Source organism: Thamnophis sirtalis, unplaced genomic scaffold, assembly GCF_051295495.1.
Source record: "Thamnophis sirtalis isolate CommonGarterSnake01/CBP01778 unplaced genomic scaffold, rThaSir2_p1.2 scaffold_3, whole genome shotgun sequence".
In the NCBI taxonomy this organism is placed as follows: domain Eukaryota; kingdom Metazoa; phylum Chordata; class Lepidosauria; order Squamata; family Natricidae; genus Thamnophis; species Thamnophis sirtalis.
In genome coordinates this window covers 103,761,721-103,789,115 of record NW_028261383.1, presented here as the reverse complement: position 1 = coordinate 103,789,115, position 27,395 = coordinate 103,761,721, and the positions used below count along the sequence as shown (strand labels likewise).

Genomic DNA, 27,395 nt, shown 5'->3' with positions numbered 1-27,395 from the left:
CTAAAACAATGCAAATGACTGCAAGGAATATAAAACCACCTATTCCCCAGTATCCAGTCAGAGCTGAAGGAGCTTCTTGGATGAGAATTGAAAAGTCTTCAAAGAAAATACAAGAAAGTCCAGTTGAAAAAAGTTCATATGTCATGCAGTGTCAAAAACCAACCAATGAAGAATGTTATGTCTTAGTTCTCTGTGTAAACCAGGCCATTGACTAGGGATAGAGAGAGAGATTATATGGGATGTGGCAGGGAACTTTGAAAAGGTTAATTCCCAGAATTGGTTATGGCAGCCTTCCTCAATCAGGGATCCTTTGGATGTATTAGGACTTCAAATGCCTAGGCAACTTGGTTGTAGGCTTGGGTTTATGGCAGTTCTACAGAAACTACAGCAGGGAGAGGTTGCTTTAGAGCAAGCTGAGGAATTCTGGGGGTTGAAATCCACACCTTAAGGTTGTTGGAGTTGAGAAAAAAAACATTGCTTTAGACAAATCTATTACAACGAAAGAAGTTGGTTCTGATACTGATACAGTGGGATCAGATGCAATGGTGATTTTTAGGAAAGTCATCTAGTACAGCCACACAGGTAGCTGACCTAAAAACCTGGTTAAGTTGGCTGATTCACATAACTATGATGTGAGGTGGATGTGGACGTTGATGGGACTCAATGAAATGTGAGAGAGAAAGCCCTGTGTGAAAATCACTGTGAACCCGAGAAAAGTTTCTATTTAGCTGAAGGCTTAAACCATCTTCTGAACTGGGATCCTTCAGTTGAATTGGGCCAAAGGGTCCAGGACAGAAGCAGGCAGAAGAAAGCTCACCTCAGACTACAGTCAGATCATCCTACTTAAAAGTCTTCTGCTAGGAAGGTATGCCTAGGAAAGAAGGAAGCTTATAAACCAGGAAATAACTGGTTACAGCATTTCCCCCATCCCACCCCACCTCTGGGATCTGGTTCAATTTTTTAGTTTGAGCTCAGCAGGATATTTATTATACCACGCTCAAACAATTATTACAAAGCTGCTCATATAAGATGGACTGTGCTGAATATGTGTATCTATATATTAAAGTATGAGCTCAGCATGAGTCAATGGAGGGATTTGTTGGTGTTCATATGAGCAGCATACAAAAAAACAAGCAAGGGTAAAAATAATGCCCGTGAACAAGATCAGTATTATACCTCTTGCATCTCAATAGCTAGCCTATGAACAATAATATCCTGACTTCATGTCATATTGAAAGATACGAAGTAAAAATGACTGAACATAAGTAACGTTTTGAGCAAACAACAATCGAAGTCTCCCCACTGTATAGGTAAACTGGAACTTGTTTTCTGCTCCTCTGTTTCTGTTCCTTTGAAGGCTGACTCTCCACTCTTCTCCACAACGCTTCTGCCTCTCATTCACATGTCACAGCCCTTCCTGTAAGAAACAGAGAAAAGAACTGTCAATCACCAAGAATCGGAAAAGGACTACCTTCCCATACATCAATCACCATTTCTTTCCTTGTTCTGAATATTGCCAACTAGACAGTCTTCATATTAATACAGTCAACCTGGAAATTCTATGGCTATTGACAATGTTGGATTATTTATTTATTTATTTTTTAAAAGCAACATCACATTAAAGGGCAATTCAAGACTTTGGGAAGATCTGTGGGAAGTTGTGGGAGAAAATGTTAACATATCATGTTTCCGAAAAATAAGACAGGGTCTTATTTTCTTTTGACCCCTGAAATAAGTGCTTGGCCTTATTTTCAGGGAGGTCTTATTATTTTTGCAAGTGCAGGAAGTGGCGAGTGTGGTCACCTCATGGCTGCTGCTGTGTTGCAATATTTTAAGGGAGGGCTTATTTTTTGGGGAGGGCTTATTTTAGTGCATGAGCTCAAAAGCCCGATTGGGCTTATTATCCAGGGATGTCTTATTTTCAGGGAAACAGGGTATATGTGAGGTAATTGGTCACCCTCTCATCAGTTTCATATAAGAAATGCCTGAATTGTGGTGACAACTAGGCAAGGAACTACTTATTTCAAGTACTTTTGAGGTCTAGAAGGTTGGGGCAATTCTATTCCCAATTTTTAGTCCTTTAAACAAATCAATCATTACCTCTATCGATCAGGACATAAACCCATCAAATCTACATGAATGAGCATATGTCCCATCCCACTGGAAATGTACTAAGCAAGCAAGGAAGAAATATCTCCCTATTGCTTTCTATAGTACTTACCACTACAACACATATTGCCTCTCTCAGTGTAAAAACTTTATTTATTTGTAACAGGATAGTAACTGAAAGGCATAGATATTTCAAAATATTAACATAATACATAGAACAAATTATCAATAAAGCCCCAAAATTCTCCACAGTAATATGAGTGAAGTCTACAAACACATTGGTTTCTGGACAATTAGCTGGTCCATGTATGCAAAGCTTCAATTTATATGAATTTTCAGACTATGGTCACATATTTAGAAATAAGCCTCCTTAAACTCAGTACTTGTAAATGTATGATTGTGATGTGATTCCTCGAGTAACTGGTACTTTTGGTCCCATACAAAGTATTATCAACAGAGTCTGTACTAATTTCCTGATAAAATGAATCCAGGGACATTGTGAGTCTGTTTGTTTTCTGAGCAATGTTGGTTTCTTTCCCCCCTCCCTCAGAATGGCTTCCTTAATGCATAATTCTCATCCCTCCCCCAAGAAAGAATTGCTTTTCAAAGAAAAAGGGCTACTTTGGCAGGAAGGAATTGATCTGTTCCTTTGATGCTGTGACAGCGAAATGGTGTTACTGCCCCAATATACAGCAGGCGGATGTAACCATATGAAGCCATTGGATAAAGTCATCCAAAACTTTGGGGTGTGGCATCATCAAAAGGTTTATGACGCCCGAGTTTATCTCATCACCCCATACCATAAGGGAGTTGCCGTCAACATCCTGTCCCTGTGCTTGGAGGATGGAAAGGTCTGGATGGAAGAGAACGGATGAGCACGGAAACCTAATAAGGTAGAAGCATTGTTTATATATTGGGGATCTCTGCTGACACTAAGATTATCTATTGATGGGCAGGCACTGACCTTGAAAGACCACGTTCACAATTGGGTGCTCTGTTTGTTCCTGTTTGAACTGCAGGTGAAGGACATAACTTGGAGAACATTTGCCCAGCTTTAGCTGGTGCACCTTTTTCAACGCTACTTGGTACAAGAGGACCTAGCTACAGTAATTCATTCAAGTGCCATCACCACTTGGTTGGATTATTGCTTTACATGGGACTACATTTGAAGAACACTTGGAAACTACCATTCATCCAGATTGTATTGGATCAGGTAAGTTACTACTTCCCAACATTTGGAACATGTAACCTCCATGCTGCAGGCTCGGCACTGATTGTTGATTTTCCATGCATGGTTTAAAATGCTGATATTGAACCATAATCCCCTTCGAGTCATGGCTTCTCCCTAATAGATTGGCTCAATTTACCAGATTTTGTAGGAAAACATCCAAGAGTGATTCTATATTCTAGAAGGCAGGGAATGCTATACTACTTTTTAGCAGCTCCATTGTTTTGGAGCAGGTCCCATTGAAAAATGGGACCTGTTCCCTCCCTCCCACCCTCCCTCCCTGACCTTTAGGAAACTATTAAAAATGACTAATTCAGAAAGCATTTTCATGATCATGCAAACTAAAATTAGTTCATTTGAAAAGTGATTCATTGAAATTCTTGCACCACATTATTTCACTCTCTCTTATTTAGTTATTGCACTTAACACTGATTCCCTATATTATTTAAATTGTTATTTTATTGTATTCATTGTAAGTTGCTGAATGTATATTGACTATGGTAGAGTATAAATCCAATAAAGCAACAAACCAACAAAGGCTTGGAAAATCCAGGTGAACACTAGATAGCACCAAAGATTTAGAATTCTCTGTATTTCTTTGGTGTTGCCCAGTAGTCATTTTATTTATTAATTTATTTATCTATTTATTAAATTTATATATTTTTTGTTTTGTTTTATTATTGGTATCCCACCTTTATTATTTTTTATAGATAGATCAAGGTGCTGAACCTACACAATACTCGATCCTCTTCCTATTTTCCCTACAACAACAATCCTGTGAGATGATTTTGGGCTGAGGAAAACAGTGAAATAATAAAAAGTGCCTAAGGCAGGATCAGAACTCATAGCTTCCAGGTTTCTAGTCCGGCTCCTTAACTGGGACACCAAACAGCGCTGTCCATCTCATACTACAAAGTGACAATAAGTAGTTTTGTAATGGACACAAGGGATTGTACATGGAACTAACATGTTTCCTTTGCTCTTGCCCCTTGCATGCAGATGCCACACCCATTAAATCACCTGAAGTGGAAATTCTGTCAAAATAAAAATAAAGTCCCATTAAACAGAAATGTATAATATAAACCATGAAACCAAAATAAGGTCTTGCTGGTCCTGGCCACCCATGGAAAAATAAAAAGAAAGAGACCATATTTATCTACCTACAAGGTAGCCAAGAGCATAAGTAGCAGGGAGACCTGTGGAATTTAAAAGACCCCAAATAATTGCCTTTTTTCCCCTTTCAAAACTGAATAGAAAGCAGCTAATATAAGCCTGTTCTAGATTAAAGCACAATTTGGCTCAAATACTGATTTAGAATAGAGTAGGGTAGGGTAGGGTAGGGTAGGGTAGAGTAGAGTAGAGTAGAACAGAACAGAACAGAATAGAATAGAATAGAATAACAGAGTTGGAAGGGACCTTGGAGATCTTCTAGTCCAACCCTCTGCTCAGGCAGGAAACCCTTCACCACTTCAGACAAATGGTTATCAAACATCTTAAAAACGTCCAGTGTTGGAGCATTCACAACTTCTGGAGGCAAGCTGTTCCACTGATTAATTCTCAGGAAATTTCTCCTTAGTTCTAAGTTGCTTCTCTGTTCCTGTTTGATTCCATCCTGTCCCTCCCTCAAAGCTAGCCACGAATGTGACCCACAAGGCTCTATGGAAAAACAAACACTCCCTTGATCCCTGGCCCAAATCTAGTTCTCAGCTGCCTGCCCTTGGGAAGTTGAAGTCATGGATGAATTGTCCCCACATTCCCTTAGACAGGAGTGCGGCTGGGCATCCTACAGCACTTGGAGCAGAAGCATCCCTCGGGAAGTCATTCCAGTTCTGATGCTGGATGAGAAAATTATTGAGGACATTCAAGACCGTTTGTAAATAGTCCTACAGTTATCTCCACATTCTGTGGGAAAGATGGAAGCTCATTTTTCCACCCAAGATGGGGACTATAAACAGAACCTTTGTTCTCAGTAGAACGTTGCATCTGCCTTGTGAAACTCACGAATTGCTGCTGAAGCAAGTTTCCGTGGGAAGAGAGAACATAGTGCTGGATGGCCTGTCTCAACTTCTCCCAAACCTAAACCATCAGCTTAAGGTTGAAGCTGTATTCTTAACCTGAAAGTTATGGGAGATGTAGCCCCAACACACTCATCAGAAGAGCTTTAGAGAAGATCATTGTATTTCAGACTTCTTGCACAAATGAAGACACTTAGTGAAATAGTGGCAGCTTTCCAAATACATTCATTGAAACATCTCAGAAGTAGCCTGGGAGTTGATTTGTGTGATATCTCTCTGTGCATTTATAATATGCAGACTGGTTTTTTCCCCTGTAGCAAATAAGTCAGGTGATCTGTTTGTCACAAAAGATGGCAAAGACTGGGAGAAGCAGCGCTGGAATATTAGGAATATTGGTACTCAAGTAAATCCGCATATTGCTTGGATAGTGGAATAGATCTATTGTTCATAAATAGGTATTGGAATAGGTCAGCGATGATGAACCTTTTTTGGGTCACGTGCCATAAATGGGGAGAGCACAGGGGGGTCGTGTGCGGGCGTGCCGCACCACCCATAATGCAATGCGTGACCCCACCAGTGCGCATGCACGCACTACAGGCGCGCCCCCCCATTTTTGCATACTTTTTTTTGCCTTCCCCAGGCTCCAGAGGCTTTTTAGGAGCATGGGGAGGGCGAAAACAGCCTGTCCCGCCCCCCAGAAGCCCTTCAGGGACCTTCAGGAGGCTTCTCTGAAGCCTCCGAAGCAGTCAAAACGACCCTCCGAGCAAACCGGAAATCACTTCCGGTTTGCTCAGAGGGTCGTTTTGAGCGCTCCAAAGGCTTCAGGGACCTTCAGGAGGCTTCCCCAAAGCCTTGGGAGCAGTCAAAACTACCCTCCAAGCAAACAGGAAGTCCATTCCCAAACTTCCGGTTTGCCCGTAGGGCCATTTTTTTTTTTGCGCTCGGGAGGCTTCAGGGAAGCTCATGAAGTCTCTGGAGGGCCTCCGGGGGTGGGGGCAGAGGAAGGCTCTTTTTGCCCTCCCCAGGCTCCTATAAAGCCTCTGGAGCCTGGGAAAAATGGCTTTAAAAAAGGCTGAACTCAGCTGGCCAGCGCGCGCATGCACGCTGGCCAGCTGACAGAGTAGCGCCTCGCATGCCCTGACAAATGGCTCCATGTGCCACCTGTGGCACATGTGCCATAGATTCGCCATCACTGGAATAGGTTAAGGATACATAAAAACTACTGAAGGACACACTCTGTTTTTCAGTGATATATTGTAGGTCACATTCCAACACCAGGCGAGGTCAGGAAAATGAACTAGCTAGGACAGTGTTGGTGAACCTTTTCAGCACCCAAGTGCCAAAATGGGAGCATGCCCATGCGTGTGCAGGGGAACTCCGGAAGAGCAGCTCCCCGGCACGCGCACGTGGGAGTGCTGAAAACCAGAAGAGCAGTTCTCCGGTACGCATGCGTGCACCAGGAAGCTGAGCTTCAAGTTTCCAGTGTGTGCATGCACGCTGGTCACCTGGTCCTCCATTTTCTGGCACACATGCGCACAGGAAGGCCAGCTGGCTGGTGCACATGTGCTCGTTTAAACCAGGAAGAGCAACGGGTGACGGCTGGTGTGCCGAGAGAGATGGCTCTGTGTGCCAGTTCTGGCACGTGTGCCATAGGTTCACCATCACAGAGCTAGGGCAAAGCAAAATTTAATATAACAATTTATATTTAATTTGCATTAAACTAATGAAAGACTTTATGTGGCTATTCTCTATGTACAACTGCATATTGTTAAATTTCCCTCTGTTTAATTCTCTTCTTCCCCAAAGCCAGAGCTCCAGAAGAAGGAGGTGGCTTTCATTTGCCATTTCCTTCTTCATTTCCTTAGTCTTCTGCAAATTCAACTTTAGAAGAATTGCAAACGTTAATCCCAAAGATTAGTGCAAAGGAGGTTCAGCCCTGGGAGTTCCATAGAAACAGTGGTTAAATTCTATTTCTTCCAAGAAAGTGACAAAGACCTAGAAAGCTAAGGCTAGAAAGTGGCAAACTCACCATATCCAACAAAAACAATCTATTTGCCTCATGCTGTCGTAGCCTCCCCCACTTGTCTCCTGAATAAATCTTGAGGTATGACATATTGCTGAGACTGAAGAATGAGACTAGTTTATCAAGATCCAAAACTGGCAGCCCAACTAAGCTACAGAAGGAAGAGTACAGTAGGCCAAGACAACTGTCTAAAGCAGTGTTTCTCAACCTTGGCTACTTGAAGATGTCTGGACTTCAACTCTCAGAATTGCGAATGCTGGCTGGGGAATTCTGGGAGTTGAAGTCCAGACATCTTCAAGTGGCCAAGGTTGAGAAACACTGGTCTAAAGCCAAATAGGGAGATGCAAAAAAACCCAACAACAACCAAGACACAGTGGAATACCCAGTATAAACACAACATGTTTGGCTGGGAAAATCAGAAGGGGTACAAGGAGGTACACACTCTTGAGCTATTGGTCCTTGTTGAAAGGGATGTTAGCATTTAAGGTTCGCAGAAAAGGTCCATGCTCCCAAGTGGCTTGCTATGTCTGTAAACCCACTCAAGTAAGTTACTTAGTGAGCCATAGTTAAGCATGCTAGCATTGTTTTTTACTTTAAAGGGCTAAGAGGGCCAATTATTTTGGGACTGGTTGCTAATCAATTTAGATAACAGCCAGGGCTGGGTTTCTCGCCTCGTTCCAACCGAACCGGGGCTAGCGACGTCCTCGTGCACGCGCGCAGTGCACGCATGCGTACTAGCGTCTGTGCGATGCTCCAGCTGCTCCTGGAGGATCGCGCAGGCGCTGTATGCGTCCTGCGCATGCATGGAAGCTCAGAACTCATCAAAACCGGGTAAGAAACACGGGCGGGCGGGTGGACCCTTCGGCGTTCCCGGAAGTTACTTGCTTCCGGGTTCGCCGACCAACCGGTTCGCAGGGACCGCCGCGAACCGCCTGAAACCCACCCCTGATAACAGCCTTATATTAGGCATGCTGGTGCTTACATTTTCTAGCCCTGTTGCCTAATAAACTTTCATTCTAAATCCAAAGTTAATTTCTAGCATTTGAACTGAAGTCAGGATTATGTCTTATTCTTACTGGGGGAAACTATACAAGCTTCATTCTCATATTTAGCAATTTGTCATAACAACCGGAGGTTGCTTCAAAAGTTTTTGTATATGGGCAAAGATACCTGAGCAACAAAACATATAACCTCCCCACCTCCCGCCAAGAGCAACTGTGGAATGCAAGCTTAGGCACTCAGAAATAATAATCGGGAAAGAATTGGACTCGCAGTTCGAAATCTTACATATGACCACACATGCTGAATTCCACCTGTGTGTGTCTTTTAGGCATGTCATCTGCATCTGAATAACAAACCTGTCTTCTCCTGAATTGCCGCCATCCTGCCTCACTCCTTTGAATCCTACTTTAGTGTAGCCACTCTGTGCACCTGATCAATTTTGATGCAGCTCGCAAAAGCGTACGTCTTCCAATTTGTTCCTTGGAAGAGGTGCTTCTGTGTCTACGTACAGGGTGTACCAAAAGTTAAGCTCCCGGAGGGCCAATCGCAACATGTTTTATTAATTAATATTATTTTTCCAGAGAAAATCAAAAGCTGTTTATGAATGTTTGAAAGTCATGGGTCAAATGAGTAAAAGGAGCGCTTCGAAGAAAATAGCAACCAGTTTGAATGCTAAATGTCACATAAGAATAACTTGCCTATGGGGCCTGACGTTTAGTACACCCAGTGTATTCTGCACTGGTGTGCTAACCTACAAGGATCAAAATGTCCTGCAAAGCTATACTAGAAACTCAGGAGTTCAGAAGTCAAAGGAAACAGGGTTAGAGAGCACTATTTATCAGTCTCCTGCTCTACTCCACGGTTTCTGGTTTCAGATCAAATGCTTATGAGAAAACAAAGAAAGATCTCAATCAGGTCCCACAGTCGCAGGCTGATTAACCCTGAGTTCAAACCCAGACCCTTACAAGGACTATAAATAGCTCTGCCTTTTCCTTTCCCATCCTCCCTGCAGGAGCGGAGAAATGCCTGCCCTTTTATGGTCAAAATGGCAGATTCCTGGAGCTGCACAGTCCAGATCTCCCATCCTGGGGCTTAGCCAAGGGGCCCAGAGGGACGTAAGCTGCTGCTGCTGCTTCTCCTCCTCCTCCTGCTTGAGTTTTCTGGGATAAACTGTAATGCCAAGAACAAAGAGCAGTGGAAAGACGATGCAATTTGGAACTAGTGCTTAGGAAACAACGAATGCTGTACTGGCCCTCCTCCCCCTTTTCCTTTCATTTCTCCCTTCCCATCATCAGGGTTTGCACACAGCGTCTGGGGCCAGACACTCTGTTTTAGCATTAGGATCAAAAACTGCATTCTCTGCTGCAGATCAAAGGCACTCTCCCTCTCTGATTTTCTTTTAAATACAGGACCAAATCAATGTCAAAGAATGTGCAGTGAACATGAGGTTGAGGAGACACCTGGCGCTGTGTAAATAAACAAGGGATGCAATCTGAACTTGATGAGTTATTTTTTTTTTTATTTAATACGAGAGTTAGTGCCGTGCAGATGATTTCATAAATATTTTAAATACGTGTAGTTGTTTCCTGCAATTATTTTAAAAATCCCTCCAAAAACAATCAATCTGAATTATATAGAACTTGCATTGTTTCAATTTTAAAAAAAAACGTTTTTACGCTTGTAATTCTTTAAAGAAACTGCACACATTAGATGCAACATGATGGATCAGTATTTGCACATATGTAGTTTCATCGAAACGGGAGAAATACATAGATATAATAGTCAGATGAAAATACACATGGTTAAATTTAAATGGCAAAATGCATGTTTTATCTGAATCCCACTTCAAAACTGATAGAAATAAAACTGTTCTTTTTCAGTTTGGAGAAAGAAGTTCAGTGATCTAGAGCAGTGGCCTCCAACCTTGGCAACTTTAAGACCTGTGGACTTCAACTCCCAGAGTTCCTCAGCCAGCAAAGTTCCTCAGCCAGCAAAGTCTTAAAGTTGCCAAGGTTGGAGACCACTGATCTAGAGTGTGAAAGTATAGGAAGGATGGGTAACCAAAAATGGCAGTCTTAACAACAGCTGGAAGACTGCAGGATGCCCATCCCTGATTAACTGTGGATTGTATAAAAAGCAAGGAGTGGAGAATGAGAAAACATTGGAGTGAAGAACAAAGTTGCTCCTCATTCTTTTGTTTCCTGAAGTTTCGTGTGGACAGCAAACCCATGGAAAATCACTGATGGAGAAGTCCAAGGAACAATGGTGGAGAGAACAATTGGGAAAAGGAGGCCTAACGCTAACCCTAACCCAAGATGTTCATCTGACATTTCACCTATCTTAAATTTGGACAATAGTTTATGAAACAAGTTCTAATAAAACTGGAAACAGGAAGTCTGAGAGAAACTAAGATGGAAATATTCATCCTAGTATATATCGTATTTTGATAGCATATGTTATCATATGCTGATATACAAAACTTCAGCTTCGCCTCCTGGGGTAAAAGTGTTTGCATTGATACATCCTTCAGTTAAAAATTGAAGTTTAGCCAAATGTCTATGGAGATTCTCAGTCATCCAGGCCAGGGTTGTCCCAACGGTGCTTTTTCAAAAGGCAACTGGACTTTGCTTTTCCAACTGAAGAAGCTTCTTGGATGAAAAGCGAAACATCTTCAGGGAAAAGCAAAGTCCAGTTGCCTTTTGGAAAAGCACCGTTGAGATAAATTTTAGTCATTTCAGAAAGCAGCAGTGGTGGCAGAAAAGGGTTTAACATTCACTCTAGCTACTTTGGTGGTATAACTCCATACCTAGAAAGAAACTGCTTAGCAGCAGATAAATAACCATATCCTGGCTTATGACAGTAAAACTATATCTTAAACCCATAGTAGGAAATAGGGGTGTGTAGGAAATTGAGGAGGGAAGGACTGCTCTAGCAGGGGGAAAATACTTGTCAGAGAAAAAAGGAAGCTTTTCTCTCCTGCTGCTTTTGGACTGACCTTGTATTTAACCCACTACATGCAGTGGTGGGATTCAAATAATTTAACAACCGGTTCTCTACCCTAATGATTTCTTCCAACAACCAGTTCACCGAACTGCTCAGAAAGTTAACAACCGGTTCTCCCGAAGTGGTGCGAACCGGCTGAATCCCACCACTGGCTACATGTCATACTACACAGCCAGCATTCTGTAACATAAATAGGGCATCAGGACAAGAAAGAAAGAACTGCTGATCTTAGAACAAGAAAAAGGATGAAACGTTTTCTTTTTCCTTGAGAGCAATTCCCAATCATCCAGTACAGGACAGAATGTGCTTTCAGTGACTGACAGCTTCTTCCTGTGTATACTTTTTCTTTCTCATCTCTTTCCTATTTGCCTGATTCTCTTCATTCCAAAACAAGTCCTATTTTCATCGTTCTTTCAATGTTCCCACAACTATCTACCTCTGTGGATTGTCATTTAAAATCTCCTAAATCCTGGAAAATTTTAAAAACTCCATTGCGCCTCATTTGCTTGGACTATATAAAATGTCTTAGCTAAAGGTGTTGACAGAGACATGATTTTACAGATGTTGGTGTTTTAATACAAAGAAACCATATAATAATAATTTGGTCTGCAGTTATTTGAGATCCATTAGTCTGTGTTTGTATTTGTGGTGTGTATATGCAATTTGGGCATCTTTGAATCACGATAGGGATGTACAATGTTTTTAAACAAAGCAGGAATAATTCCAAGAAAGTACTTAAAAGATTACACGTGCCCATTTTATATTTGTGGGCAGTGACATTTTAGAGCTATTATTGTTTCATTAAACCCATTCCATGTGGAACAGAGAGTAAGTGGGTTGATATGAACATCCTAGGGATGCACACTTTAAAATGTGGAGTATTATGGGGGAAACTATGGATGAAAATGTGGACAGTTTGCTTATCAGAGTTCTCCTGCAATTCTTTATTTTATAAATAGAAAAAAAACCTATTTAAACCACAAGAACAACCACTACAGACCAGGAAGGCTTCTAGTTTTGAAGCATGTGAACTGGGGTGTCTGTAATTGACAGCTCTTGCTTGTTTACATATTGCATTCCTAAAATAAAGGAAATGGTTAGCAAGATTTGTTTCCCAGTAAGGCTCAGTTCACATCAGGAGGTCCACTGGGGAAGACTGCTCTCTTTTGATTGGTGACCTCCATCTGTTCCCAAGGACTGAGCAAAAGAACAAGGAGAGTGTGAAAGGAAGTCCCTGAAGAAGTTCAGAACAATCCTGATAAAATCCATGTGACTCCCAGTTTCCTGCACTTGGAAAGATTATAGCTGCCAAGACTGGACATAAGATGAGTCCTTGGTGGTCTCTGAGTTTAGTTGTTTGCTTAAAGATGATATCTCCAACAGACAACCTGGTGACATCTTCAGTGCTAGAAGGGAGTGGGGTTTGCTCTCTGTTAAAATGAACCCTCAGGGGTTTTTCCTAAGTGAATACATTGCCTGTGTTCTATTGCAGTGAGCACATAGCATCAGAGGTGGGTTGCTCCCGGTTCAGCCCAGTTCAGCCGAATCGGTAGTGGTAATTTGTCCTGAGTCACAGAACTAGCAGCAACCCAGGCTGGCCACGCCCTCGAATCGGTTCCCTGGTCTCATCTGCCATCACTGGCATGTTTCTGCACATGCACAGAACAATTTACAGTCAACTGCGCATGCGCGAGCAACACGTGGGTGCGCATATGCAGTGAACCACTACCAAATGGTACAGGAACCCACCCCTCCATAGCATGAAGTTACAGAATAAAGGGCAGAAATGGTTTTGATTTAAGTTTTGACCTTTTAGTCATCTTGAAATGTAGAGAGAAGATGCATATAGTTTACTCATGTAGCTCTTCTTGTATGATCAGAATTTTACAAAAAACAGAATCCCTAAATCCAAATAATATTTTGCTATTCTGGCAAGAACATAGAAGAACACGCAACTACTGAATTGAAAAAGATTGTTCTCCATGCTTTAGAAATCACATTGGGCAAGTACAAACTATAAGTATGTAAGTAGCAAGTACACAAAGGCTTAATGCAAGGTATGAATTCATCTTTCTCCCTTGAGAATTCGAAGCTGTATTAACACTGAATAAGTTGTAATGTGCAGGTATGCATAGTAATAGCAATAAATAGGCAAAATGCAAAAGTAGAGAGAGTGGCTTCACCAGGGTCATAAATAGTGTCCTGTATACATAAAGACAAGTAGAGGATATGACATATGTTCAAACAAGCATGGTGGATTTAGGAGTGAGATCAGTAAATATTCTACATTCAAATTCTAATTTTGCTTGAATGATTGAATCTGATTCCTCTCCTCAAGCTCTTTGGGTGTTGCTTCTTTCCATCATCCCAGTTTGTGCTTGAAAGAACAGGGCAGAGAAAGGCAAGTGGGAGGATGGTTACAATTCTTATTTCTAAAACACTTCCTTTAATGGGCAATAGGTAAACTAAGACTAAACTTTGCTTGCTTTTCCTTAACTGCTTCTTGGCTCAAATGGCAGCGTTATATATGGGAAGAGACTGAAAAGGCCTTCCCAAATGACCATAAATAGACGATGGAATAGAAATGAATTCTTCTGAGTAATGGTAGAATATGGTCCGATATGATGCCAGTTCTGTGCTTTTCAAGGAGGTGGGAGATCTGTCCATAAATGGCACAATTTTCTTGTGGGAAGAGAGACAATCCTGTTAAGAGGGGCGTACTTCCCCTTCTACTAGAATCCCAAAGTCCACTAATCACACCCCTAGTTGAAAATAGTTCAGTTAAGAATTAAGACACATTATGAATTCAGAAAATGTGTAATTGGAACCAAACTCAAGCTTACAATTCTTTTTACACAAGCCCCTTGTTGGGTACCACTGCATGGATGTATGGCCAGAACAGGAATGAGTTGCTAGGTTGGAACACAACTTTCCAGAAAAGCCCTAAGAGTTTACCTGCCTGAGGCAACTTGACAGAAATATAAAGTCACAAAGTGTATGTTTAGGCAGAGATTTAGAGAATGCCCACATGAAAATGTTGGACTTGACTTGCAGAAAGAGGTAGTAAAGCTTACAATCATAGAAAAGATACCCAGTGATATTAGAACAGTTCTACAAGTTGTGCCAGGAACGTTATAGCTTTGAATAGGACAACTCTTATTCAAAGATATGCAGTCATGGGTGAAGATTACTTAGGCTCCTGCAGGATGAAGGATGCAAGGAAAATCTGATTTGCTATTGGAAGAGGACTAGTAAAAAGAGAAATTTCTAAGAAAGAGGAAAGTGAGTAATCCACAGAGAAGACTGTGTTAAAAGAAAACTAGTAGTGTAATAAAAGTAGCAAAGAGCCAAGATTGAAATCTGAGAAGGAGAAAACATTATATAGCAAGGTTGGCCATATAGCTCAAACCTGCACTAAAAACGGTCCCAGAAAGGTTTATTTTCCAAATAAATCTCCAAAATGCAGCCATGGTAGAAATACCAGCCAGGGTAAATGGAAGGAATACCTTTGGTCTGATAAAGACAAAATGCACTCTAGCGCACTCTTATCTTGTGAGAGGTTCTCCCAGAATAGGGAAGCAGGATCTCACATTTGTTTTGTGGAAAACATAAATTATACTTTCGGTGAATGCCCAGATAGCAATGCAAGGAATCACAAAAAATATTGCTGAAGGGATCCATAGCATCTCTTCTGTGATGTGCCAGACAGCACAAATTTCCCCATATTTTGTCAGTTAATTAGCCAATCAAAAAAGGGGGGGCTGGGAGGGAAGCTAACAGAGCAGGTGTTAACAAAAATAAAGAAAGGAAAAGACTGAGCCAGGAAGGGAAAAGTTTCTCAAGCGTAAAGAGAAAAGTGAGGTTAAGGCACAGCAGAAGTGGAGCTAGTGTAACATCAGGGAACTCATTACCAAGGGAGAAAGAATAGTTGGAGCCGATCAAAGTTTGTTTTTAAACTCTCCTATAATTGTCCAATGGAAGAAGTTCACAGAAAGCAAATGTTTCTGACACTAGTGAAGAAGCAGCCTTGAAAATAAGTGAGGAAGAATTCAGAGCCAAAGGAAACAATGAGGACCATTCAAATATAAGTCTTGAACCTACCCCTCAAGCTTTATCTTAAAGAAGGCTGGGTGATTTTGACACCTGCTTTCAGTCACTTTTATAGGGTTGATCCTAAGGTGAATGGGGTTTTTTTGGTTGGTCGGATTCAAGCTCAGTGGCTCAGAGACACTGAGAGTTTTGTACATAGAACACTATGGATGCAGATACATCTATCTTATAGCCTAAAGAACAGAAATGTTTAGCAAGTGGAGGAGAAAGTTGTTGGGCCTTCCTGGAGTTGTTTTTGTGGACCGGCAATACTGTGTGAGTCAGTGATGGGTTCCAGATCCCAGTGCAACGGGGTGGGAGTGCACCGCATGAACGTGTGCAGCGCACGCATGTGTACTTACCACCCGCAACACTCCAGCTGATCGGCGGAGCGTCACGCAGGCGCCGTACACTCCATGAGTGTGCGTGGGAGCCCTGAAAACCTCAAATACCCGTAAGGAGCTCGGGCAGGTCCTCCGGCGCACCATACCGGAACGGTACCTGGTGCTCCCAGCAGGCACCAGTATGCCTGTATCGGGCGTACTAGTTGTAACCCACCACTGGTGTGAGTCCAGGAGAAGGGATCTTCAGGGTAGAGATCTGGAAGGAGCAACAGGACCCCAGAGAGTAATCTGCTAAGTGAAGTGACCGGTGAGAAGGATGACAGTTTGCAGTCAGGGAAGGCAGCTTGACAAAAGCATTGGAAGCCAAAAGTGATCCCCCTCCCCAGTTCTCATTCTCCTCCCTGGGAAAGAAATGAGCCCCAAAGTGAAAGCACATAAAGAAGCTGAGAAGAGGGAGGGAGGGACGAAGCGCAACAAATAAAGACACTGTAAAAAGCTCCTTGGAAATTGTTTGCGCAGAACTGTATATGCAGAAACCCTGCATAAGGGTGGTAGCTATATATCAGAGAAAATAGAGAACAACTGTGGATGCCTATCTGGAAAGTTCCTGGCCCTTTTACCCATCTACCAACAGTGTCTCTAAAGCATTTTTTTTAAATAGCCAGAATCCTCAGCCCACAACCTCTGATGAAGTCCTTTAGTAATTTGGTTGTGAGCATTGGAACTGCGCAGGATCATGCCTCCAGACTGCTGAATACAGAAAGGATATCCTCTTTCTCTTTAGACAAACAGTGAAATAAAATAAGTGTCTTTAAGACTCCGGTAGGCTTTATAGGCTTTTCAATAACTTATTTTCATTTCAACACCCACCCACCCTCCCCAAATCATTAAAAGAATGATTAAAAGGTGGGAAAAAAATTCTAGCCTCAAGTTCTTGATGTTTTCTCCATGTCGCTACTATGCCTTTTGTGGCTGTTAGCTACCTCAAAATAGTTTAAAGAAAGGCAACTCTGCTTTATTGTTTTACAGCAATGCATTTTGGAGAAGAGCTTTATCTGCTGTATTTGGAAGAGTTTCACATCCTTGCTAACCAAATGTAGATCACCCAGAGATCTGGCAGAAAATCCTGACCTTTATTTTATGACACATGAGTAGGTGAATTACATATAATATTTTCCCCTGACTTAGGAATTCTTTAGTCAGCATGGCCGTAGTTAAGAACTCTGAAAAAAGTTCACCTAATGGTACAGTATTTGCTCACTTCAGGGACAAATTTTTAGATAACCTTCTGCTGATCCCTCTGGACAGGAGAAAGAATAAAAAATTATATCCAGTTATTCAGTGTGATCCTCTCTTCCAACAGAACAGTGTTGTCGGAATCAATTTAGTCTTAAATCCACATAAGCAACCAGACTCCAAATTGTTTAAAATAGCACCCATGACCAATTTTGATCTGAATTAGGGAGCAGATGAAGGGAATGGATTATTTCTTCTTCCCATCCTATTTCTTGAATCTCACTGTGAAGCAATCCATTTATTTTAATTGCATTCATTCAAATGTTTACAAATTTGGAACAAATTTACCTTAGCAGTATGGGGAAAATACAGGAACAGAAGCAAAACCATGGCAATATATCGACGTAAAATTGGAAATTGATAAATAAATGGCAAGAATTAACTATACTTTAATAAAATAATTCAGCTAAACCTTGCCTTTCCCAAGCCACAGCATTACAACCCAGATGGAAAACATCTGGCTTTTTTTATTTGATTGAAGTCTACCCCCAGGAGCCCCAGGTAGCCTGGCCAATGAGAAGATATGTAACCAGCTGAAAGGGATTCTCTCGTACCCTATCTATGGGGCATTGTACCCAGACCTTCCTTCCTTCCCCTTGCCGATCAAGCTCAATTTTGCTCAAGCAAAATTTCATCTAATGCAGACTCAATGCATCTTAGGCAGGAATGTCAAACTGGATTTCTTCAAGGACCGGATCAACATTGTAGTTCTCCTCCATGGGCCAACAGGAGGCATGGGGAGCGGGGGGGGGGGGGAGAGATTGGACAGATGCCTCTTTACCAGCCAAAATGGGCATGGGGGCTGTGTACAGCACCCCTTTTGTGCCTCATTTTTGGCCTCCATGGCCTCCCGCAGCATTCTGCTGGCCAAAAATGGACTACAAGGCCTCCACGTAGCCTATTTTTGGCCGGCAGAATCCTGCAGGATGCTGAAAATGGGCTGTGGCCAGTTTTGGCTGGTGGAGGCACCATGGGCTGGTCCTTTGATTTTTCCAGGCCAGCCCACAGGCCTGATTTAAGCACCCTGCAGGCCGGATCTATCCCTTGGGCTTTGAGTTTGACACCCCTGATCTAAGGAATCTCTCAAGCCTTTTTGTCTCAGAGCCACAATTTTCTCCGGCCTTACTTTATCCTGGTTCCGAAAATCCAGCCTGCTAATATGTTTCTCAGAACCCCCCCCCCCCCCGCGCTTTTTTTTTCTGTGCTGCTTAAATGTTCCATTCTTCTTTTTGGCTGACATTTTATTCTTATCTATTTATTAGATAAATTATCTGTGTTTTGCTGTCCAATAGTCCCAGGCTAGCCATTTCCTAGGTTAAGCATCCAACTTACAGACAACTTCCAACAGTCCTTACGAAAGGATTGCTATAAAGCTTTTATACTGAACATTTGAGTTACATACAACTGTTCGTAATAACGAACACATGCACTACTTCGTGATGCTTTGTTCTGAGTAAGGTTTGGTTCAATCATTTCAAAATAAAGGCAACTTTCTATAATATTGAAGTGCAAGATGGAGTACTGATATAAATGCTGTGTGTGATTTTGTTGAAATCCTGAGAAAAAAGTATCAAGGAGGGAAGTTATTTGCCAGACTAAATACTTAATGAAGAAGAAACAAGCTTATTTTGGTAAAGAATACCTGAAAGAGCATTTTGAAAGAGGAAAAGAAAGTGCACCAGGGCATGAGGTTTTGAAGGATAAGCTAAGGTTATTGGGAGTAACACATCCAGGAGTTGCAACCTCAAGTCTTCTATGTGTATTGCTTCCTAAATCCAAGGTCCCTTGGCTATATCATGAAAATATCTCTTCCTGTTCCTTGGAAAACCAAGGCAAAAGCTTCAGTTACAATTGCCATTTTTTTTAGATTAGTTCTTGAACCATTTTGTCTCTATTGTTGAACATTATTGCTTGGCCAAGAAAATTCCTTTCAAGATTCTCCTTGTGGTTGACAATGCACCTCGACATCCAAGCACTTTAGATGACATTCACACTAATGTAAATATCATATTTTTATCCCCAACATCATACTGCTATTTCAGCCAATGGATCAGTGGATCATAGCCTTCTTTAAGGCCCAATATTCATGGCAGACTTTCTACAATAAGTCATGTTATGCAAAGTGATGTGAAGAGCTGATGGAATTATAACATCTATGATCCCATTAAAAATATTGCTGATTCTTGGGTTGAGGTAAAGCAGCCGAATAGGAAAGGAATAAATTGTGGAACAAATTGTATATGTGAAAAAAATTGTATCTCCAATTTGTGCATGCTTTTCAAGGGTTTACAGCTGACAGCATTGTTAGAGTCAGGCAAGTTATGGTTGGTATATTGGCAATCAAGTGCAATTAGACATTTGTGAAAATGATGTACTTAACTCCCATGCTGAAGAACTGACCCATTGAGAACTAGAGTAGTACATGCTAGCAATTGATTAAGATGGGGACCCAAAAACTCCAGAACCAAAAATGTTTTTGTTGAAAATGTTAGCTGAAGTCTCTGGTCTCTTTGAAGCAGGATGGCAAAGTTAGAGGCGCAAGATCTCAATATAGGGAGGTTCGTCAAGTTAATCAAAGATAGTTACTGTGAGTGTTAGCTGCTACAAGGCCATTTATGATGAAAAAAAGATGAATTATGTCCAAACCGCCCTTGATGTTTATTTCAAGAAATTAAGTCCAGTAGTAACACACTCTCTCGCCCTCCAGCAATAGACTCAAACCCTCTCCAGCACCAGGCCAAATATATACTATAGATTAATACACACATTTAATTAACTGATGCTAAATATTGTTCTGACTTACCCACAAATAAACTTAAAGACAGACTTAGGAATGGACCTCCTTCATAAGCCAGGGACTGTCTGTATACTAGAAGAACATATTTTATTTGACTCTTCAGCCAAAGCAAAAGCCAGTGACAACAGACTATGGAATAGCAGTCATAACCTTGTAAGAATATGAACATGAGTAATGGATTACAATCATAGCTAAGTCACAAGGAGAATCATATTGGCCCACATTTTATTGTGGTCACAATGATTAGTAAGTGATTTCAACAGTTTAGAAATATGCTATACGCATAGTATGTCTGTTCCACAGAGTTGTAACTGATTTCATAACTTAAGTCCTTTCCCTTGGGTGTTGTAGATTTTTTTAAGCAAATGGAACCAGGAAATAGTTCGTAATTCCACTGGTTTAAAATTGTCAGCCCTCTTTTATCAAATATCATTTGGAGGAAGTCACATATGTTAATGAAATTGAAAATTTTAAAATAAGGATCTTAATTTTTAGCCAGAAATGGATATGTAAAAGAGATCAATATGCTTTCTCTGCCCTTTTTCTAGAAAAGAAATGGTTTACATTCAACTATATATGTTCAATTTGACATATATAGTTCTAAAGTTAACTAGAAACATCCTAGAAATGACAATGAAACTACACTAGAATAGTGTAAGAGGAACAATTGACTGTCTGTCCCAAAACTTAAGATTGCCGATGCTTAAGGTAAGAACCTTCTGACTAATTTTACACTAATCTTCTATGTTATATGTGTGAAACCAAATACTCTCTTGGGCCCCTTCTGCATGGGGAGACTGTGTTGAACTGAGATTGGCACCATTCAAATGGCCCTATAATAATATGGGGGTTCTGAAGACTTTGAGAAGATGGTTAACTAATGGTCTGACATCTGCTTGTGAGGAAATATAACAAAAAATGCTTTACAATTTTTTTTCTTGAGTTGCAAGATTTCCTATTTCCCACTGGGAGAAATGCCTACCTTATCCTACCTACTATTTTTGAATTGCAAGATTTCCTATTTGCCACTGGGAGAAACGGCTACCTTATCCTATCTACTATTCCCAAGATCGTGCATCTCCTGCCAGATGGCCTAGAAATGTTGTCCTCTCTTCCACTGCAATTATAGTATAAGGAAAGAATGAAGAGGAGAACAGAGTGTTATTTAGCTACTTAAAAAAAAAGCATTCTCCCATTGCCAGTTGGAAGAAACATTGGCCAACAAAAAGGGAAGATGGGATGCAAGAGTAAGGACAACCACCTCAGTGCTTCAGAAAGACTTCCAGAGGCTCGTTGTCTTAAAGCACATGAGAATCTGATCTCCCGCTCTCACAATCTTAGAGATTGCTCCCCACAATTAGAAGAGTAGAGAAAATCATATGTAGGAAGAAAATGAGCAATCTAATAATGTTCCGAAATACAGTTTTGGATAGAAGTTTGTGCAAATTTTTGATGAATTGCTAGCGCTGATCCTGTTAGGAACTGATATCATTCAGAATCTGGTCTGCCTTGTTTGAGCATTGCCAAATCCCTTCACTTACAATCTTGTTAAACAAAGGAACTCAGATTGCAATTTTATTCATATCTTTCTGGGATTTAGCCACCTGTGGTTGCACCATTAATTATGCACAAGGTTGTGTTGTAACTTTCTTATCACTTAGCACAATAGCCCCCATCCTCAGATACCAGTAATGGTTAGTGCAACTGTTCCACCAATAATGTGTACTAAAATAAAGTTACAATGTCATTTAGAAATACATGTACTATCTCTGGCATAATGTAAGTTAACACAATTGTATCCATTCTAATTAGGGTTTATTATAACATAAGAAAACTTTCTTTTAAAAAGATTGAATGCTAAAAAAGGTTATATGCTCCAAATTATATGAAAAGGTAGGTTCATATCTATGTTCCTTTCTCCAGTATTTGAATATAACTTATGGAAAAGTCAGCACCTTCTGGACCTAACCTCAACATCTGTGATTGGGCATCACAACAGTGAAAGGTTAGACAGCAGATACAATTGCCCTTCTCCACTAACCCACAACGAAGATAATAAAATATGAAGACAATTATTCCATAGGAGGCAGATGGCTGCATTCTATAGCCAGTGTTTAGGTTAATATGTTCAAAACAGAAAAAAATTGTCAAGACATTAAAACCTATGAGCATTTTCATAATTAGATCTACAGCAGCTTCCCCCAGCCTTATGTCTCCCAGATATAAGCACAGCTGTCTAACAATTCTTAAGAACTGCAGTATCTCAGGAATATTGTCTGGTAGCTTGAAGGAGGCTAACTTACATCAACTTTTGCTTTCTTTCCTGCATTATGAGCTTAAAAATGATATTTGAATTCAATCATGAATCATTTCTGATTTCACTACTATGAAATCTCAAACCCAGAGTTGATTTGATAGGTCTTGCAAAAACATATATGGTCAATTCTTGGCTGCTTCCCTACAATAAAAAAAGAATAGAAAAGAAATAACTAAGCAGGACTAATAATGATTAGGGTCAGTCTGTACTTCTTCCATGACATTTTATGAAGAGGGATAAATTGAAATGTTGTTTTGGAAAAGCCGAGGAAAATGAGGAGGCATTTGATTTGTTTTTCATCAGAATAGTTTTTTAAACTATTTAAAGTTGTAAATGTGATTTATAAACTGCTCTTTAAAAAAAAGTAGGATGGGTGAAAGAAACTTAAATGATTTCCAGACCCTGTTTTCACAAGTAGGAAAGGAAATACTACTCTCTCCAGGAACTATTTAACATTGTACCCTGTCTAGACACACAGACTTTCCTATAAATAATTGCTTTGGGAAATCGGAATATGCATATGCATGTTTTTATTTCACTATAGCAAGAAAATAATTCCCTTCCTTGTCAGCTGTCTTTTTCGGCTTCAGCTCTTTAAATCTTGATACCACATTTCCTAGCAGATATTAGCATTTTGAAAAAAAACACATCAATACTGCTCATATTGCTACCTATATTATAATGAGGGAGGGGAAAAAAATAAAGTGACCAGATATAAAGGTGGCAGAGAGGTAATTTGTGTATCTGAGATCCTTTGGAAAGAAAAATGTGTGGATCTATTAACAACGTAATATATTTAATTTCTACCAGCATGTTAAAACATGGTGCTCCCTGAGCTTGGTTATTTTCTTGCAAACTTTTCATTACCCAAACTAAATAACATCATAACTAGCACTGATGATGTTATCTAGTTTGGGTGATGAAACATCCCCCCCCCCAAAAAAAGGATAAAGTTTACTCCTCAGTTATTTTTGTTAGGTATAATTACTGACTGTACAGCGGTAGAGATTAACTTGATTCTGCACTTAATAACGGCAGCAAGACTGTTGGTGGCGCAATACTGGAAGAAGGAAGACTTGCCTACAATTCAAGAATGGACATTGAAAGTCACAAATTTAGCCGAGATGGCTAAAATATCTGCACATCTTAAGGACCACTCAAATGAGAGATATAAACGAGACTGGAAAAAATGGATTGATTATATACAAAATAAATACGGGACTAAGAAATTCCAGATAGCTTATGCTTAAGATCAGGAATGATTTAAATTGTTTAAAGTTAGCTTAGCAAGGAGGAGCTAAGTTCAATGTAAAGATGTTATTAATTTCTTATTCTTTTTTCCAATATATTTTAGACTGTGTTTGTTAAAAATCTATACCGTGTACGGGTTCTGGGAAGCCGGGGGGGGGGGGGTAGGTTGGGGGGGTTTGGGGGGGAGGGTGCGGGGGAGGGATATATATTAGGTTTGATGAGACGCGTTAGATTTTAATGTAATTTGACCCCACATGTATACTGTTTTTTTTCTTATATTTTCATTGCTATTATTATTACTATTTTTTTTAAAACTAGGATATGTTAAGCATATTGACATGTAGCGGAAATACACCAAGGAGAGGAGGAGTGAGAAACAGAAGGGAGAAGAAAGATGGGAAGAGAAGGATAGGAGAGAGAGTAAGGGGGGAAGATGAGAAGGATAAGGAGGAGTGGATTGTAGAGAGAGGAGTAGTAGAAAGGGAGGGGAAGTAGAGTAGAAAAGGATGATGGAGGGAAGATAGAAAGTTGGAGGGTGGTAGAAGAAAGAGGTGTATGGAGAGCAGAAGAGCTATAATGGGTTTCTATTTTTCTGAGCATTGTTGACAAGAGGAACTGATGTAATTATTATTTAATACCATGCTATGTATAGTATACATGTGAGTGTGTGTTGTGAAAATGAAAATGGAAATAAAAATATTCATTAAAAAGAAAAAAAGAAACATCCCCCCCCAAAAAACAACCGAGCATAAAGAAAACCCCTAAAATGTTGCTGTCAAGAGCAAAAAAAAACAACAAAAAAAAACAACCCAGAATCCCTTCCTATAAAAAATCTTTCCTTTCTACTAGAAAATTTGGCTGACTCAGGGATGGATTGAATAGTCAGTATCTCCACTTTTGGTTCTGGCCTGGATCACATTACCAGAAGAACTGTGTGTGTGTGTCTCTGTGTGTGAAACAAATGGACAAAACCAGGCACCTTTTCCCACTGGGTTGTTTAATGCTTGTGAAGCTTTTTGCTGCTCTAATTTTAGCAGCACCTCTGCTTCTAGGTTGGCTCCACCTTGGCGACGAAGCCCTGGGAAGACACGGTGATCTATTGCCTTTTTCCACTGCAGTGTGGGAGGTGAGGAAGGCAGTCTTGGCTGGAAATATTTCTGGTTTTTATTTTCCAGCCTGGAACACATTCTCTGGAACAAACAAATACCAGAACAGCTCTGGTGTATGAGACATCTGCATTTTAGAGTCTGCCTTTGTAGTGTCTGGCAACCATCAGAGATGAACTGCTTTATCTTCCTTGGAAAAGTACAGGGTCACATCAATACTAATTTTTGCAGGCATTTTGTGCTTGGTGCACAGCATGTGAGGATGGCGGTGAGAAACAGGAGAAGTTACAGGCTTAACAGTCCTAAAATCAAAACCATTTCAGTTTCTTAACCGAAATCTTTCTACTCTTTCGCTTGTGCCTTGAAACTCTCAAGATCAAAAATCATCACTCTAGAGAAAAACCTCAGGATGCTGAAATAAGCAGACCGGCATGTCACAGTACTACTAAAAATTAAGAAATAAATCTTATTTGATAGCTTCTTTGTTTCCCATTTCCATCATCAGCTCTCAAAGTCTGGAGAGGAGACTGGCAAATAATTTAATTTAATTCAATTATCAAAATTTATATGCCGCCCAATCCCGAAGGACTCCGGGATATATAATAATATAATATATATAAAGATGGTTCCCACAGACAGATTCCTCCCCCTCCCTCCCTGCTCCAATTGCTTGAGGTAGGTTCTCTATTTTCCCTTCATTTCCACAAAGGGCATCCCAATCTTGTTCTTTTCAGATTAAAAAAAACCCCACCTTAGAAAGTTATGTGATGAAAAATTGAAGGCAAAGTGACTTTAAGCATGTAAAATTATGTATAGTTTAAGAACAGAATGGGGAATTCAGTCACAGACAGTTTGTTCCATCATGATATTTCCATATTACCCAAATAATGATGCAAGTAACTAAAGCTATAAAGCCAACTTAACACAGATGATGGAGAAAGGCAGAGAAATACAGAAATGCACACACACACACACACACACACACACAGAGAGAGAGAGAGAGAGAGAGAGAGAGAGAGAGAGAGAGAGAGAGAGAGAGAGAGAGAGAGATTAAATTCTGCAAATGTTCATCAGTTAGAAACATACCTGCTTTCAACAGGTGGAAATTCCTGCCCATACCTGTCGTATGCCAGGCCCATGGAGTGGATGGAGAAGATGGGGACCTTTTCATCTGCTCAAACTTTAGAGGGGCTACTGGGACATCCGAGCCGCCACTCCTCTTTTAAGCGGCTAGCACAAGTGGTCCTCTTTCCTCACTGCTTAAAGTCTGGAAAACCTTTTACTTTTACCTTATATGAGCTGAAAGATGATGCTGGATGGCTGTCGGCCACATCTGTCAGGAGCTCCGAGCAGACCATTCGCTAAGGCTGGGTCACGTGGCACTGCTGCCTTGACCTGCAACAGTTCAAGCGAATGTTGGTTTTACCCCCCGAGGAAGGCGTGCTTGACAATTTTCATATTTCTTCTAAATTTGGAGATTTCAGACAATGCTCAGAATGCCAGAGACCCATGTGGAAGTCATTAACGCTGGGAAGGAGGGAGGGAGAGAGAAAGAAGGAGGGGGGGAGAAGAGGCCAAGGGAAGGCGGGGAGGGGGGCAAAGGAGTGAGGCCTGGATGCTGTTGCCAGCTACATGCCTGGGAACGTAAATGAACTCACTCAGGGAAAGTTGTTTGTAATAATTTGCTTCCTTTCCAGTTCTCCTGCCCCAACACATGCTTGAAAGGGATAAGTTCTACCCAGTCAGTGACAAACTCAGCAGAAGCAGAAAGAAAAAATATATATTTGGAAGGCAGTATTTTTGATCTCATAGGATGGAGTCGCTCCAGGCAGGCTGCAACCAACAAGGTTCAAAATCTGAAGAGAGAGAGCACTTCCTTGGCCTGGCTTGAATTACCTTGTGATTTTTTTTTTAGTTTGAAAAAACTTCATTTGACCAGGCTAAGAAGCATATAAGCAGCTGAAAAGCAGCATACAAAATGATTTCTTTCCCCTATCCTAAACTTGTCTTGTCTTGTCTCTCTCTCTTTCCCTCCCCCCCAATGTGTGTTTTTCAGTCTGATTCAGTCTTTTCAAATAAGGATTATGTTAGATACATAGAGTAGATTCTGAAGTCATAAAGAAGGCTGGCATGATGTGGAAATATACTCATGAAGCCTTGCAAACCAGGTACAAAATTGGAAGCTAGAATTTCTAGTGCAGCTTTCTCTAAATGCTATCCATTTAGGTTTTAAACATTGGATTAAATATTGGGGTAGCACAGGGGTCCCCCAACCTCTGGTCAATGGACTGAGACTGGTTCGCAGCCTATTGGGAAATGGTCCACACAAGCAGCAGGCAAACATGTGTGAAATCACACACACACACACACACACACACACACACACACACACACCACCACCACCACCACCATGCACTGCCACTACCACTGCCAGTCCATGGATCCAGAAAGGCTGAGGATTGCTGGTATAGCACATAGTAGAGATTAATTTGGTAAAATCCATGGAACATTTTTAGGAGAAACTCAGTGAAAAGGGAAAGAGCCCTTTTTGTCCAAATGGAACCAAACTGCTCGAACTTACCATCAAAAAGTGATTAAGCTGATTTGGGGGATAATTCAATGAATCTGAAGACCCGAGGAGTCGGACCACATATACATTTAATAAACAACAGCAGCAACAATTATTATGGTTTATCACACAGGCAAACAGATATTTAGATTGGATTTAGCAGCTTTATCCACTTACTGAGTCTTTCCCAAGGACCCAGGATAGAGAGATGTTGTTGTTTGATGATATTATTCTGAAGAGATGATT

The 27,395-nt window shown here is 40.7% G+C and overlaps 2 long non-coding RNA genes across 2 annotated transcripts in view; one reads left to right on the top strand and one right to left on the bottom strand.

Annotated features, from left to right (window-relative positions):
* Positions 1-474: 474 nt before the first annotated feature.
* LOC106547655 (uncharacterized) lies at positions 475-26,028 on the bottom strand. The gene is made up of 2 exons (XR_001313447.2): positions 25,667-26,028; positions 475-1,417 (listed from the first exon to the last, which is right to left on the bottom strand). It is a non-coding gene; the product is annotated as an uncharacterized LOC106547655 (long non-coding RNA).
* The window catches only part of LOC148048087 (uncharacterized), a 33,532-nt gene continuing 8,720 nt past the window's right edge, over positions 2,584-27,395 (top strand). The window contains exons 1-2 of the long non-coding RNA XR_015695973.1: positions 2,584-3,002; positions 3,129-3,322. This is a non-coding gene — a long non-coding RNA (uncharacterized LOC148048087). The remainder of the gene's footprint in view (positions 3,003-3,128; positions 3,323-27,395) is intronic.